The sequence below is a fragment of the Ammospiza nelsoni genome, chromosome 6 (genome assembly GCF_027579445.1).
Source record: "Ammospiza nelsoni isolate bAmmNel1 chromosome 6, bAmmNel1.pri, whole genome shotgun sequence".
Taxonomy (NCBI): Eukaryota; Metazoa; Chordata; class Aves; order Passeriformes; family Passerellidae; genus Ammospiza; species Ammospiza nelsoni.
The window spans coordinates 24,552,885-24,568,649 of NC_080638.1; the positions used below are offsets into that span (position 1 = coordinate 24,552,885).

The 15,765-nt window shown below is 44.0% G+C and overlaps 1 protein-coding gene across 5 annotated transcripts in view; it reads left to right on the forward strand.

Annotated features, from left to right (window-relative positions):
* The first annotated feature begins 7,114 nt into the window (after nucleotides 1–7,114).
* TSPAN18 (tetraspanin 18) overlaps nucleotides 7,115–15,765 on the forward strand; it is a 120,595-nt gene continuing 111,944 nt past the window's right edge. Inside the window, exon 1 of one of the 5 annotated variants that reach the window (XM_059474438.1) lies at nucleotides 7,115–7,218. The gene's annotated coding sequence lies outside the window, so the exon portion shown is untranslated. Of the gene's footprint in view, nucleotides 7,219–7,540; nucleotides 7,752–15,765 lie in introns of those variants that run through there. The other 4 variants (XM_059474444.1, XM_059474439.1, XM_059474440.1 and 1 more) reach the window with 4 other exon arrangements.

Here is a 15,765-nt window from a genome sequence, read left to right on the forward strand (position 1 = left end):
GCACAGCAGGAACTAACCTGAGGGCTTGCCCCACTTGTTCCACTCTGCACCTCTTCTAGAGCAACTGGAATCATTTTAAAAGCAGTGCTGGAGAAGTGGTTTGGGAAAACTCCTGTTTCCCTCTAAATTCCCTAGTCTTGACTCTGCTGTAGAGGATTTCAGGAAAATCCAGTTAACAAATTCTTCTTAAAGCCTTTAACTTTCACAGCCATGTCTGCAATTTGATATATTGGCCAGGAGGATCAGAAAAGTGCCAAAACATGACATGAAATGTTGCATAGAGGGCCTGCTTAAATCAAGAGAGAAGTGCAGGAAGCTTTAGAGCCTTTGCCAGGCTCTCCACAATTCTCAGGTTTCAAGGGCTTGGTGGATTCAACCTTTTAGTGGACTGTAAGTCTACAGGACTAGTCTTGCTGATCCTTCAAACAGAATCTGGATTCTGAGTCCTTCACTGAGGGTAGCTCAGAATACAGGAATCAAGATGATTCTTTCCTCTTGCTTTGCAAGCTTTTGTGATGTATGTACAATAAGTTAAATGCAGTAGGTGACTGAGGGCTACTTAGCTAAGAGAATGTGTCCTTGGCATTGTTTCATTGAAATCGGTCCAGTAAAACCAGGGGTGAAATTGCCTCCAACATTTAATAAATCCACAGTTTATCTCTTCCTGATAGGAAACAGCAGCTAATAACTCACAATGTTGTTTAAAACATTCATAGCAGAAATTAGTCAGATAAGTGACTCCCATAGTTCCAACCTGTGTTCCATGGTGGTCTACAAAAATCCACATTTTAAAGCTGCAAAATAACATTATTTGTATAGCAGTGGTTCTGACCAATGAGTGCCTAGACAATGAAAGGATTTTCATCTTCAGATAAAGAAAACTCACATTTGAAGTAACTGACAGAGGTGCAATCAAGTTTTGATCACAGGTTAAGAGCCCTAAATTCTAGTAAATCTAATCCTACTGCCCACTTGGCGAAATCACTGCATATTCCTGGCATTCATTTGCTCTCACTTGTAAAAACGGAAGGCTGATTAATTAGTGCCTGGTGAAGGGTTCCCAAGGACCATTAATTTTATGACTACATTTTTAAAAATAACTGATCTTGCCCTAGTACCGAGTCAGCCTCAGTCCCACTATGGAGCATTCAGGAATTCCACAGCTCCCATACCCCGCATGGCTGCTCTGTTCACTTACCAGCTCCCTTTTGTTGACAGAAGAGCAGGGCTGCCTTATGCACAAGTGCACAAAAGGACTCTTGAGATCGAGGAAAAAAGAAGCAGAACTTGTGCAGTTTTGTTCCTGCCCTCACTGTGTGTATGCTTGGAAGGGGTGTGAATGACAAGTGAAAAGAGGTCTGCAGAGAAGTACTATCTTTTATTATAGAAAGTAGCATATCTGAGATGATATGAGATGATGAACATATGTTCATCCCAGTGTTTAGGCATTGGGCAGTCCATTTTTTTGGATGTAATAACATTCTATTTTGTGTGATAGTGGGAAAAACATTAGGTCCTTCCATGCCCGAGGTCACTGTTTCAGCAGTCTCCCGGCTAACCTGGTAGTGCCCGTGTAAACTGAGCTCTGCAGAATGGGGATCAATTTTGCTGCAGAACCCCGTGCTACCTCCTTCCACCTGAGGAGGGGAATGCCTGCTTTGGAGTTCTGGTGATGTGCTGTTTTATTTTTCTCCTTAACCACGTCACACGTGCTTCAGCAGAATTTTCTTGGATAGGACCTTCTCCCAGTTCCAGGGGAGCTATCACCACTTTTCTGGCTAGGGATTCCTTTCCACATATAGACATTAGAATCCTTTTCTTCAGCTGGCTCTCTGGAGGGAGTCATTTGGGGAGAAGGGAAGCAGTGAAATAGTTTGATGAATGGCATCGTCTTACATCCCCCAGGAGGATTCCATATGTTTTTAGCAGATGTTTAACATGTTATGGCAACACAACTGGCTGTGTTGAAACAAATTGCAGGGTGACCATCTAACTGTTGTCAGAAGTGAAGTTTTCAACACTTCCAGCTCCCCCCTGGCAGTTACTGCTGCTTTCTGTAGATACCTGTGAACTACATACCACATTTTTGACAGGAAAATTGTGAAGAACTTTAACTGTCCAACAAGGTGTTATTTAATTGGAACATCTCAAGGAACAACAAACCCTGAAGCTATTTTTGTTAGTTTACCTATATTTTTTTTTCTTTTTTTAAAGGAGAAAGGTGGCTTGTAAAATCTTATGAGAATAAAAATAGCTTCTCAATTTTAGTGTCATCTGGAGCTTTAAAAATGCATTTGAGCCTCCTCCCTTTGTGTTATAAGAGAGATGCTAATGCCAAGAAGAGTCAAAACATTTGAGGATAGATATTTGTATGAGTAAGGCATTTGTCTGTGATCCAGGATCTCCCAGCTCATGTCCTGGAGCTGACACAGACCTCTAGTACTTCTTCAGCATTCATTCTTCCTGCTTCAATTTCCTGTTTGTAAATGGGGATGACTGTTCCTCTGTGTTTGTCTCTCTTGTCATATTTAAACACGTAAAGAACTGCAATTCCTGGTACAATGGGGATCTCCATTTTGCTTTTTTTTTAGTGAAAATTACTAAAAAGTCTGTGAGAAACAGTTAGTTTCCATAAGGTTTCAAGGAGCACAGGAAAATCTCAGCTGCACATTTCAGAGGAAATGTGAATGCTGAGAATTTTCTCAAAATATACATAGTTGGAAATCTTGATGTTTTGGTTTAATCTCCATTTTAGAAAACTTCTGGGAAAAAAAAAAAACAAAACCAGGATATTTTCTGGGTTTTTTCTTCCCCAGTGATTTACAGCTTTACCTGCTGTTAGCTGTGGAAATGGCTGTCATCTTAAATATGTTCATTTTGCCTTTAAAGTATCTCTTCAATGCTACAAATTAAAATTATTACAAAGAATTCTCTTAACTGAGATTTTTCTGGGCAGAGTCCAAGGGTTTGTTCAGTCATTGCTGCTACAGTTTTGAGTTTAGGCACTGCTGCCAGTTCCTTTGTGTAATCTTACAACTTCAAAGACAAGGAAAGACAGAGGTGAGCATGAAAGCTTTTAGGAAAATTATGTCTACCTATTTGAGTATCTCAGTGAGCATAAAGTGTTGTTCATGGGTTGAATAATCTTAAGAGTAGCATGTCTCTTGCCCTGGAAGCCTGCTTCCAGTCTTGTGGTCTGTGGGTCAGAAAGATATGAGGAGGTGATATGTGAAATAATGACAAAATATGATTTTTCACTTCAGAAAAACATGCATGTATGTTACCATGTGATCAAGTGAATATGAAAACAAAGCTGGGAAAAATAAATCTGTAAATGAATATTCAAAATGCAGCTTAGTTCTTGATTTAAGAAACAAAAACAAAAACAACATGGCAAAGGGAGGGCCTGTGATTTTTTTTTCCTTCAGAATGTTAGCTGTTGCTTGGATAAAAATGATTGGGATATGCTGATATTGACAAAGAAACCAACTCATAAACAATTTAGATTCAGTTTTCCCAGCTGAGCCTGGGAAAACAAAACTGGGTTGAAAAATACACTGGCAAGGTTTTAATTATGATTTTAATAATGAAGCTTGAACAAACCTCTCGCTACCAGTACATCAACTGCCCCCTCATGCTGTTTTCCCAAGCCTGATGGAGGGGTCCTGGAAAAGCAGTCTGATGGCAGATGAGAGAACATACTGATCGGTGTACTATAGTACAGTGCACTATAAGTGCTTGACATTTTGGAAAAACAAGATCTCTGACTTTGCTGTCTTCATCTGGGAGCAGGTGATCAGTTTCAGACAGTCAGTTTGTCATCCTAAACTCTTTGTGGCTGAGACCTTGTTTGTTTTGTGCTCTCAGAAGTGCCATTCAGTTTCATGGCAGAGTTAATAACACTGTGTTATTTCTACTGAGCACAGATTGCTCCTGGAATGTGCTATGGTTATCTGGAAATAGATTGGCATTCAGGTTCCAGCAGGCAGATGCCAGAGAGTTTCCTTCTGCCCATCTGTCTAGGCAATGAGCTGGGCTGTGTGTCAGTCCGGCTCTAGGAATCACAGCCAAACTGGATCGGGGTTGTATTCCTGCTTTATCTGCCTTCACAGCAAATTGAGAAAGGCATTAGTAGAAATACTGAGACAATAATAGGAAAAGAAAGAGAACAGTCTGAAGGCAGAAGAAGCAGGAGGAAAGCTGGGGAGGCCAGGCAAGGAAGGAACAGGGAAACTGTGAAGTTGAGAACTAAGATGTGAATCACAGAGAAGAAAGCTTTCATAAGTAATGAGTGAGTTCTGTGGAGTGAAATTTATCTCAAAATCCATACAGTTACACCTGTGATGAACCTGCCGTGATTTGTTCATGGTTTCCCAATATTGCAGTTTCTGCTGCTGAAACTCAAGCCTATCAGAAGTGTAACAGAGAGGCTATTTGGATTGTGATACATATGATGTAATATTCAAGGGACAGATCCTTCAGACAGTGGGAGGGCTGCAGCTCTAGGCCCTTCTGAAATGGGAGAAAGTGACTTTAGTGTTCTGGGCTAAACCATGGAACTCTTTGCTTGTTCTGATTTCCAGTCAATAACCTATTTATCAGAAAACAAGCAAAACAGCCCTCTCACATGTTTGTCTGTCATAAAATTGGCTTTATTCGAGGTTGCTGTTATATTTAAAGTTCACAGAGGATATACTATATTCTTTACACATAACAAAGAATGTAAACCCCAGCTTTAAATGCAAAACTCGGTTCAGTGCTGGCTGGGATTCACAAAGCAATTCCTTCATGACGGTGCCTCGGGAAGCTAATTTTCAATAGTGGCCCCTTAAATTGCACAGTTGAGCATGTAAGAGCACTATTGTGTCTATGCTAGCATGTGGAAGATTTGAAAGCTGGGGTCACATATAGTTGACTTTTGTTCATTTACAAAACAGTTTCATAGAATCAGGATGGAAAACAGAAAACACAAGTCTTTGGATACATCACCCTGCGCTTTTTTTTCCCCAAAATATCAGAATAATGATGTCACTGGAGAGGACAGGGGTGGCAGTTGTTGGAAAAAATGCCAAGAGTGTCCCTGATGAGGAGAGGATCTTATCTGTAGAATCTGAGGCTATTTAAAATGGTGGTGTTCCCATCAGGACTAAGCCCAGCCAGTTACTGGAAACCCTCCACATGAGGTCTGAGCATTAGGCCCTAAAACAAAGGTAAGTGCTGAGCAGCCAGACAGATGCACACACTCTTTCATGGTTTATTCACTGGTACAGCAGAATTTCTTGGCATGTGGGGTCCTGCAGCAGTCCCGGACAGTGCAGGGGTACACGTGTGAGATTGTTATGGAGGTTGCAGGGGGAGGACCAATGGACCCAATTTGGCAGGTCTGTAGAGCAAAAATGCAATCTTTGGCTGAAAGAGCTATGATCTGCTGCTTAAGGGGCATGGCAAGCCAGCCTCCTGGAAAATCGCACTGTGAGTCCTTTGCAAAGGAATCAAATAAGGAACAAGGCTATTACCTCGTGTCACACTGTGTCTAATAAAGAAATGGAAATCCCCTACTCTGCCACAAAGACCAAGCCGAGCTAGGATCATGCTGTGTGACACAAATAAATGAATAGCAAAACAGAAATGGAAAAACATGGGCCCGAACATTACAAGAAAATATCAGACCCTGAAATGATTGCCTGTCTTAAGCAATAGACTATAACAAAACATACACTTCAAATACAGTCTGGTTGTGTAATCTAGTTTTGCCATAACACAGAAATAGATTTGGGACCATAACTGTTACATTCTATGTGTATCTCCCTATTTTTATTTCACATCAGGAAATAAAGCCACTGCCAACAACTATCTGCACCTGGGGAGCCTTGTAACTGTTCATTACCAGATATATGGGGCATTAGCAGAGATTATTCAGGGATGCTGGCACATCTATTTTTCCCTTGCATTGCACTGTTAGACATTCCTGTTTTCTCTTGTTTTTCCCCAAAGCTTTGAGGGTGAAAATCTGCATCCCCATCTTGCAAAGCATCATGAGATAAGCAGGGTTATCAGCACCAGAACACCTCTGTATATCACTTGCATGATCTGGCCCTTGTAGGATTGTTCTCTCTGATGTTGTATAAGGATATAATGTCCAATTTACCGAAGTCCAATTTACTAATCCTAAGCTATTGATTGTTATTAAGAATAACAGTGTTACTTCTGCACTCTTTTTACTCTCAGTTTCTTTTGCTCCAACCCGGTAAGGACTTTATAAGTATTAGGAAGAGTGAAGAATAGTTTTCCTAGGGGATAATTGAAATGAACCCCCTTGTGGATTCCCTTGTCAGATGCTGTTGGACATGAAATACAGTCACTCTATGTGCAAGAGCAGTAAAAAAGATGACCTCTTCTAGACAGTTATCTATTTCTATGGAATTTGTAGCTGTCAAATGCTATTAAATTTTTTTGACAGGCTCAGAAGTTATTGGTACGCACACACAGCACACACCACACAACGGCACAAGCCTTATTTCCCTAGGCTTTTCCCATGTTGCAAACATAGGCTCTTCCTTTGGTTTGATATGCATTTTGGAAAGGCTTCCCAGTCCCTCAGTGTCATCCTTTAAAGTTTCTTCGGCAGATCTTTGAAGGCATTTCAGCAGCTCTCACTGAGGTACCGGTACACGAGTGACCTCTCTCCCACCTCCCAGGTCTCCTCCTTTTGCGTCCCAAGGATCCCCCCCGGTGCATCAGATGTTACCGGGGTCACCCTGCAGATGAGGAGCAGGCAGCTCTCCTTCCCACCGGCGCCTGCTGCCAGCTCAGCGGGCTCGGGGCTGCTCTCGGGTCCCAGGTTAAGCTGTCCCTGGGCCGGAATTCCTGCACCCCGAGCGGCCGAGACACGGTACGGGAGGGACGAGTCACCCCGGGCTGTCCTTGGCGGCTCCTGCCGAGGGCACCCGGGAAGTTTTCCGGCCAAGGAGAAGGCAGACGAGAGGCACGGGCGGGAGCGGCGGAGCGCGGGCCGGGGCCGAGCCGTGCCGTGCCGGGCCGGGCGGGGGCGGAGGAGGGGGCACGGCCGGGAGGTGGAGCCGGCTGCGCTGGCGGCTCCGGCGCTCCGCGGCTGCGGGCACGGGGCGCGCACGGCAGTGGGAGCCCAGCGCTGCCGGGAGCCGCCGCCGCTCGGTCCGGCCGGTCCGTGCCCGGAGCCGCCGCCGCGGGAGCCGCCAGGTAACGGGCGGGGCTCCCCTCTCGTGCCCGCGGCCCCGGCGCCGCTCCGGCTCGGCGCCCAGCGCCCTGCCGTGCCCCGGGGCGCTCGGGGTGCCACGGGGGGCTGCTCGCCCACCCCGGCGCTGCGCTGTTCCCTCGGGGCGGGAGGGTGTGCGGGAGCGCCGTGACTCCCGGGGTGCTGGGCGTGCAAGTTTGCGGGACTGAGAAGCCAGCCCAGCCCAGCCCAGCCCAGCCCGCCGGCACAGCCGGCACGGGGGCCGGGGGAGGGCGCCCCGGCTGCCCCAGCCAGCTGAACTCGCCCCGCTGGTAACACCTCCCCGGGGTCGGGCCTCGGGAGCGTCTTGGGGAGCCTCTGAGCCTGTCCTCGGTGTTTCTGTGTTCTGCTGCCTCCGCCCGGCTCCCCTCCCTCCGGGATCCCTGCTACGGGCAAGACGAGCGGAGAGCCGGGGAGCGCGGAGCTGCGCCCGGAGCGCCCTGCGCCGCGTCTGTCGCGGCTTGGGGTGTGCACCGCCCCCGAAATTCGGATGAGGAAGGTGGGACGGTTCCCCGTGCTTTTCACTTCAGCCCGGGCTGGGAGGAATTTTCTCTTTCACACTTTGCTGATCTTCCATCCCGCTACCCTGGGTCAATGCCCGCTCTTTAATAGAGATTTGTAGCCGCAGCAACATGTTAGCGAGGTACCACATGGGGGGTTTGGCAGCTGAACTAGGCACTTCAAGTTTTGTCTTAACTTTTGTATTTAAAGGTTATAGTGAGTGAGTAAATAGCATTTCCGTATGTGTTGTACTTGGGCGGTTTTCTGTGAAGTATGTTTGGTAATCATAATTTTTTTTTTCTCTATCACTTCTCTCAGCAATTAGTAAGCTCGGCCTGATAACTGTTTGTATTTCTATAACAAGAGCAAATTTGGACCCAGTTAATAGACTCTAGGCACATAATTCACTGAATAGCCCGTGGCTACCGAAGCTGGTTGGGCAGAAGTGTGCTGGAGACGATTGTGTGCCTGACAGGGTACATGGTAATTGTGACCATGGGCTCGCCTTGGACTTTTGCTTGTGGGTAAAAAGTTGGAGTTGTTAAAGAGTTGTCTTAATTCAACAGGATGTATGCAAGTGTTTGATGGATTCTACCAGTGAAATGCTTATTTTGATACTCAGTGGTTTTGTAAGGAGCAGTAGTTGTTCTGTCACAAAAGTATAGAAACGGAGTAAACGGTAGGGATGTCATTTGGAGAAATGTGGTTTTTTTTTTTTTCCTTTGGGTTTTTTTTGTAATTTGGGGGGAATCTTTCAAATTCGACTGTGTAGCATAATGTAAATATGCGCTTCTTTATCATCTGCTTTCACTGAAGTATTTTTATAGTATGTTAAAGTGATTCGAATGTTTGACCCTCCTTGGAAGGCAGTTAATGTTTCTGTATTTGTTGTGGCCGAGGTACAGCTTTTGTTGGCGCAGGCTAAAATACCATGTGATACAGTTGCCACGAATTCAAGCGTAGCGGGGTGAGGAGAAAGGAAGAGCTTTAACTTCTCTGAGACGTTGCAGACTGCCAGCAAAATCCACACCAAAATCCCACCCTCTCTGCAGGGCAGAGCTGTGCCCAGCTCGCTCGGCTCCCCGCGCTGTGTGAGCCTGCGAGATGCGCAGGTGAGCGCGGAGCTGCTCCCCGGGAAGGGGCAGAGCCCGGGGGAGCCGCGGTCAGCGGGGCTGGGGTGGGAGATGCTGAGGCTTTCCACGAGAGGGCTTTCTCGCCGTGCCCTGCCAGCCCCTCCGCTCGCTCCTCCGCGCCGATGGGCTCGGGGGTGGTTTGAGCTCGCAGGGTGTTTCAGATTTCCTTTGTAAATTACGGGGAAATCCCTTTATTGCCCCTGAGGTGTAAGGATAAGACATCCTGGGAAGAACACCAGTCTTCAGTTTCCAGGCTCCCTTAAAACTCAGAACGATCCCAACAAGTTAATTTCCCCACAGTGGAAACCGAGAAGAGGCTGAGTGTGTTTCTCACAAAAGAGGAGAGAGGTTAGAGTGTTTGCATCCTCGTCGCAGATGATGGCAACGGAGTCCTCTATCCTGCCGTGATCTCATTTTTGGCTGCTTTAACTTCTATTCTACTTCTCAGGGTGGGGCTAGGCGAAAGGGAAACGGGAATCATTGTGTGAGTGAGAAAATGCTATCTGTAAATCCTTTGCCAAGTTGTCTGTGTGTTAGTTCAAATAATTTCACACGCACAGCGTTGCAGGTCTGTTTTAAAAGGCAGAAACTGTGTCTGTGACTAGTAATAATATTGCAGTTCATAAAACATGAGAAACATCTGTTACTGTGACTTCAATTTGTTTCTCTCTCCTTGGAATAACCGAGTTGACAGCTCAGTCAGGTTAATGTCCTGTGCTAAACCTTTGGTCGTGTGTCCCACGGCTAATTGTGACTCACAGAATCAATAAACTCAGCTCCTGCTTCTCTGCAGCGCCTCAGCGGGGGAGTGGGAAGGGCTTCAAATCACAGCAGCAGACCACGAGGGACAAATATGGGTTTTTGCAAAGCTAGGCCTATCATGTGCCCTTGCTCCTTTCAGTGCTGCAGAGCTGGCTGGGGTCTCACTGTTAGGGCTGAGCAAGTGAGCGAGATGGTCTGCACTGCTCTAGGGGCAGTGTTTTCCCTCATAGCACCTTTTGTCTTGCCTTAATCTATCCCAGGTTGGATACTGTAGGCAGTTGAAGCAGAGCCATCTCATGCTTTGATGTGTGTTTATTGGCTTTAGCATCTCATTCCCTTGCCATGTTGTTTTTTGGTTTTTGTTTTTTTTTTTAAAGCTGGGTTGCTCTCTTTCCACCCCACCTCCCCAAACAAAAAGAATTAGAACAGAGGCAAAATGTGAATGAAGTGACTTTGTATTTTTTGTGAATGGATTTTCTTGCATTGCCCCTGCCTTCCTTGCTGCCTTCTGCAAGATCATTTCATAATTAAAATATTATGACTGTGCTTATGGTAGCCCTTCACTCGTGGCAAGGATCCTAATTTGACGTCAATGAAAAAAATAGTAGTTTCTGGCATAAGGGCAGATGACATTTCATCAGCTAGTGCATGCCCATTTTTTTCAAACCACAGTGCTAAGACCATATGGACAGATAATGAGTTTAAGCTGATAAACAGCTTACAGATTTGCCCAACTAAAGGACTTTCTTCCTAGAAAACACATTTTCCTTTAAAATAAATAATGAAGTTCCTGTGTTTTTATTTAATTATCTTGAGTCCTGTCTGTTCTCACCAGGCTGCAGGAAAACAGGCACAACAGCTCTGGGGACAGAAGCTACTGGATTTATGGGCCTGTAGGTCTTAGAGGAGAGGAAGGACTTGAAAAGAAAAGTTCAGATGCTACAAAATTGAGGCCTAAGGGGCCTGAGGTATCTAAAAAAAGCAGATGGTGGTCCAAGTTGTATTTAGAGAGTTTCCTGAGGTAGTGCATAGTTCTTGACATCTTGAAGATGAGTCATTGCATGAGGTGGTAGTAGGTCTGAGGTCTGTTTGGGAGTTATAATTAAAACAGATGGATATCTATACTCCTTGCTAACCCTGTGAGGCTGCTGAAGCAGTCCTTGTCTGGGAATACTCTTGCGAGACAACCCCTGCTTTTACTTTCTCAAGAATTTCTGACTCATTTCAGGATGATTTGTTTGTTTGTTTAAATTAATAATTGACATCAATAAAATAGATCCATTTTTCTTGGGTTTTATAGGGGGGAAAACCCCACAAGTGGTACAGTGAGAGTTGAAAGTACCTTGTTTGGGAAGGGGTGGTCTTTAGTTGTCACTTTAAAATAATGACTCAAAAGCAAGCAGTGTATTTGCATGAGAGGGCAAAGCCTGTGTGTTCCTCCCTCAAGAGGCATAGAAATGAGCTGTTTCAGATCTGAAAGTGCTCATTCCCTTTCAAGCTGTTTCTTATGTGTTCTCTCCTTTTCTTCTTCTTTTTTTTTTCCCCTGGAAATAATTATTAATTTTAACTGGAAGTGGCAAATGAAGGAAGAAAATAGTTGCACAGAAAAATCAGTACAGACAACTCCATTCTTTCTTATGCTCCTTAGTCCTTCTAAAACTCTAATGTTTTGTGTTGTTCTTTCCCTTCACACTGTCCACTTCTCAGCACTGGGAAGATGATTGGGTTTTAATTGTATTTCATTTGAGGATATGTTCCAGATGGCCATAGCTTAGCTTTCAAATGGTCACTGCAGCCTCACTGGTAACTGATGTGGCAGCCAGGTTCTGTTTGGTCCTACCTTGGCTCATGACTGCACAGTTCAGCATTCCACTTGGGTCCATTCCTTCCCCTACACTTACATTTCTGATTTTCTTTTCACTGTTCTTTCAGTCTTGAGCTTCCAAACTGGTGAACGAGTTAACCCATCCCCTGGGAGTTTCAGGGGATGAATTCAGTGCCCACCAAACAGTCCATGGGTCTCCTCCCTGTCCCATCTCTTGTCTTGGAGCATTTAACAGCTGCTTTGCTGTTTATCATTTCTGCAGTGGTAAATATCTGTCATGGGCTAATGCAGTGTAAATCTTCTGAGACTGAAAGAAGTGGCTATAGGAAGGCAGTGCGTTGATCTTTTTGTGTTAACCACACCATCTGCTAAACCACTTTGTCAGCATGTTTTTATTTATTTTCTCACAGATAAAATTTAAAGAAGCAAGCTATTATTAAGATGTTTTGCTCTTTCAATGGGATTTGCTTCTGCACCTCTGCCACATTCTGTTCTTTACCAATGGGCTGCCCTTCACTGGTCTTCCTCAGAGCTAGAGGCAGAGAGTCTCACCATCCTGGCAAGCTGTGTATGTGCAGGGTGTTTTGGATTTGGATTGCCTCTGCAGGTGTCTTGCTACAGGAAGCTCTGGGTGACCCTGTGCCTGATCTGAATGCTTCTTTTCTGGTGGACTGATATGCAGCTAATATTGTATGACAATTGGGAGTAGTCATGTGGTGTCAATTTAGCCCCACCAAGCTAATTTCAAAGAAAACCATAACCAGTGTCTTGTCGTTGTCCTCAGAGGTGTTGGAAGTGGGGTTCTGACTGCCTGGATTTTTAGTAAGGATCTTTTTTCTGCACAGGAATCTTCCTGACTGTGTAGCCCTTCCCACAAGGACTCCAATTACTGATAAGTTTCTGGTGGTTCTTGTGTTTTGGGCTTTATTTATTTATTTATTGCTATCAGGATATTCACTTTGTTATGTATTTACTAAATAAGCCTGGTTTAAAATGGATTTCCGGTTTCTTGAGAAATAAATTAAAATCACTGTAAAAGAGTCAGTTTTTAAACTCAAATGGAGTTCAGATTTTTTAGACTAGTCTATCACTTCAGACAGAAAGACAGGATGCTTTTCGATGAAATAAGTCGTGCTGAAACTGAATCTCATCTGTGTGTTTGATATTACTTGGTTATCAAAATGCTGCATTATTATGTGAATTAGGGTTTAGGTCTTAGTTTGCTTAGTAGCTCAGCTTCTGATCAACCATGTTTCTTTCATCTCTATTCCTGCTTTCCTTGCCCTCCTTTAGTTGGTGCATGGCTGTGTTAGAGAAGGACTTTGTTGGGTCATCTGTGGTGCCAGCGTGATCTGGAGTTTGCCCTGATTGCTCTTCTGGAAGCAGTATAACCATACCCTCCTTACTGCTGTGGTGTTAACACTGTGGTGTTACTGTCAGGAAATAAACCTTCGAGTGGTTGTTGGTTCCAGGGAAGTGGAACCAAACCAAACTGCTAATGTGAAAAGTTGTGTAGTACAGCAGAGTTAATAACAGCTCTTATATTTTCTCAGGCTCCTCACTTGAGCTGTAAACAGCTTTAAACACATCTTATGCCATCCCAGATGTCTGGAAAGCCCACAAGACAGAGGACTGGAATGGGGTATGGGACCATATGGTGACTTGTTGGCTGTGGGTCAGTGGCACAGCTTGGCAGGGGCTCAGGAGCTTAGAGGCCCTGGCTGCAGCTTGGGTTCTGTATATTGTGCATGACTGCTGTACTGACTGTTCCTGCATCTCTGTGCTGCTCCTAAGGCTCAACACTGAAATTGTAATGCTAGCAGCTTTCTTTTCATGGCCCAATGCCCAGTTTGAAGAAGGGTGATTTTGGTCATGTTGCTAGACATACGTATTTATGGCCCTGTTTCATCTGTTGAATTTAATCTGTTGGGGTATTTTTAACATTATTATGGAAACAGTTACTATATTTACTCCTTACAGAAAGCTCAGTGTAAGACAGTCTATGAGGAGAGTGTTCTAGAGTAATAAATATTGCACTAAAGCATTGTGTCTACACTTCTTCAGGAAAATGGCCCAAATGAACTGACTGGCATTTTGCCTGTTCCTGAGACATGGACCTCACAGGGCACTGAACTGGAACACTCTATGCTGGGAAAGCAATGATAGAGTTTGTTCTTGGCACATCTCGTTTTCTTGTGGAGTGAAAATAAACCAGATCTTCTTGTACAGAGGGATCTTGTGCCTGTACTGGACTGCTTTCTCAGGCCTGCTGAGAACCTGTTTCCCATGGAAATCTTTGGGACCTGTGGGCATCTTTCAGATGAAGTCCTCAAAACCTGTTGCCAGTATAAATGAGACAATGGGATTTCCACTGAATGGAAATTCTGTGGATTTTGGAGTGGGAGTCACTGTCACTGTTGATGTGTTTATTTCTGTAGTAATTTAAAACCGGAATGTGTTTTAATGTTGGTCTTGCTGATAAAAATTGATGGAGCTTAATGGTGATAATAATGTCTTGGGTACAACATGGACATGTTTGAGAAATGATGGTGAATAAAGGATTGAATGTCTCAGAATATCATTGAGAGGGGTGAACTTTAGATATGATGTATTTTTAAACTGCTGACTGCCCTTTTTTCCTGTTAATGTCAGAGGGGATTCTCAAAGCTGCTTAGGTTGAGGCGCTTATTTTGTGTTGATCAACAAAACTTTTCTTTCTGATGGGAATATGGCATGTAACATGAATCTTCTAGAGTTACACTAAGCTGTTTTTCAGAATAAGTTACAGGGAAAACTGAGAGATTATTCTGGAAGTGCTTGAGGCACAATGCTCGAAGCACCAAAAGATCTCTTTGCTTTGGCAGCCTGAGAGTTGACAATGTAATACCTTGCTGATGTGACAAATCACTCTGGGTTCATAGGATTGGAAAAAACCTGCAAAACTGGTAAGGATTTCAGCTTACAGTGATGCTTTGTTAATTAAGAACTGTTTTTCTTCTTTTAAATGTTAAGGGAAACATCAGTCAGGAACAGCATTCTGATGCGATTAAGAAAGAATAAGACTTCCAAGAGGCTGGCTGGATTAACTAGATTTTTTCTTTTGTTTTGTGTCTTCTCTGTTTTTTCTATCTCCTCACTGTGCTGAGGGGAGCAGAAGGTTTCAAGCTTTTCAGTTTATGTGTTCATATTTTGATACTGCAGTGGGGAAGATTTGGCAGGAGAAGAGTCGGAGTTAGTTTAAAAACATTAATTTTCTTTGTTAATGCTGCTGCAGATAGTTCCAAGTTTCAGTTTATAGAGGATTTCTTACAGTATTTCTGTAATGTGATGCTCTTTGGGAAGTGCTTTGAAGCTCTGCACTAGCCTTGGGGAGCAGAGGGCTTTGGGAGGGGGGTTGGACTCTCACTCCCAAGCGCTATCACGGATTTTAGTGCTGAGAACTGAGGTGGGTGAATGCCAGCATTCCTAACATCAGCCTGCTGTACACGCTCCTTAGCTGTGGGAAAGTTGCATTGCTTTTCTGAGCATCTGTTTCACCAGCTGTGAAAATGAAGACAGTACCCTCAGCACTGGGTATGATGAACATTCTTGTTAGCTAATCTTGCTAAAGTGCATTGGAACTGTGAAGCACTGAGGGTTGTTGTTTGAAAGTGTGAAGGTTTAAAATGGTGTAAGCCATGAGCTTGCATCTTTGTTAGGGAAGAGAAGTATCAACTGGGAGACCTTTGGCAACAGGCAAAAAGGGTTTGTGGAAAAGAGGAGAAATTTGCCTGTAATGGAGGGACATGAGTGAGAATTATGCCTCATTCTAACCATTTACACAAAATCTAAATTGATTTATTTGGAGCTTTTTTAAAGCACCTGTCCAGGGCTGGATTTTTCCCTAACACCAGTTGCATTTCCTTCTACTGTTTTTTGCAGCCCCCCTCTCCTCCACACACTTGCTTTTTATGATCAAAGCTCCATTCTTTAAAGATATGCCAATGCCTTGTAATAATGCTCAGAAGGTCCCCTATGGACAGCAGTTCTGATTAGACACTGAAGAATTCTTTAATTCTCTTCATACTTATTAATGCTAGGAGCATTGTGCTGATAAAAGGTGTGGCTTTTCTTCCCATTGCTGTTACTACTTTTTCTTTGGCTCCCCTCCTCCCAGACACTGCACTTATTCTTTAAGCTTTCACATTTTCTTGTCTTGTATAAAGTTGGTTCCTTGGTTCTTGCTTTCAATTCATTCTTTTATCTTCTACAGCACTCAATGAATGCTTAAAAATAATAAATATTAATAATAG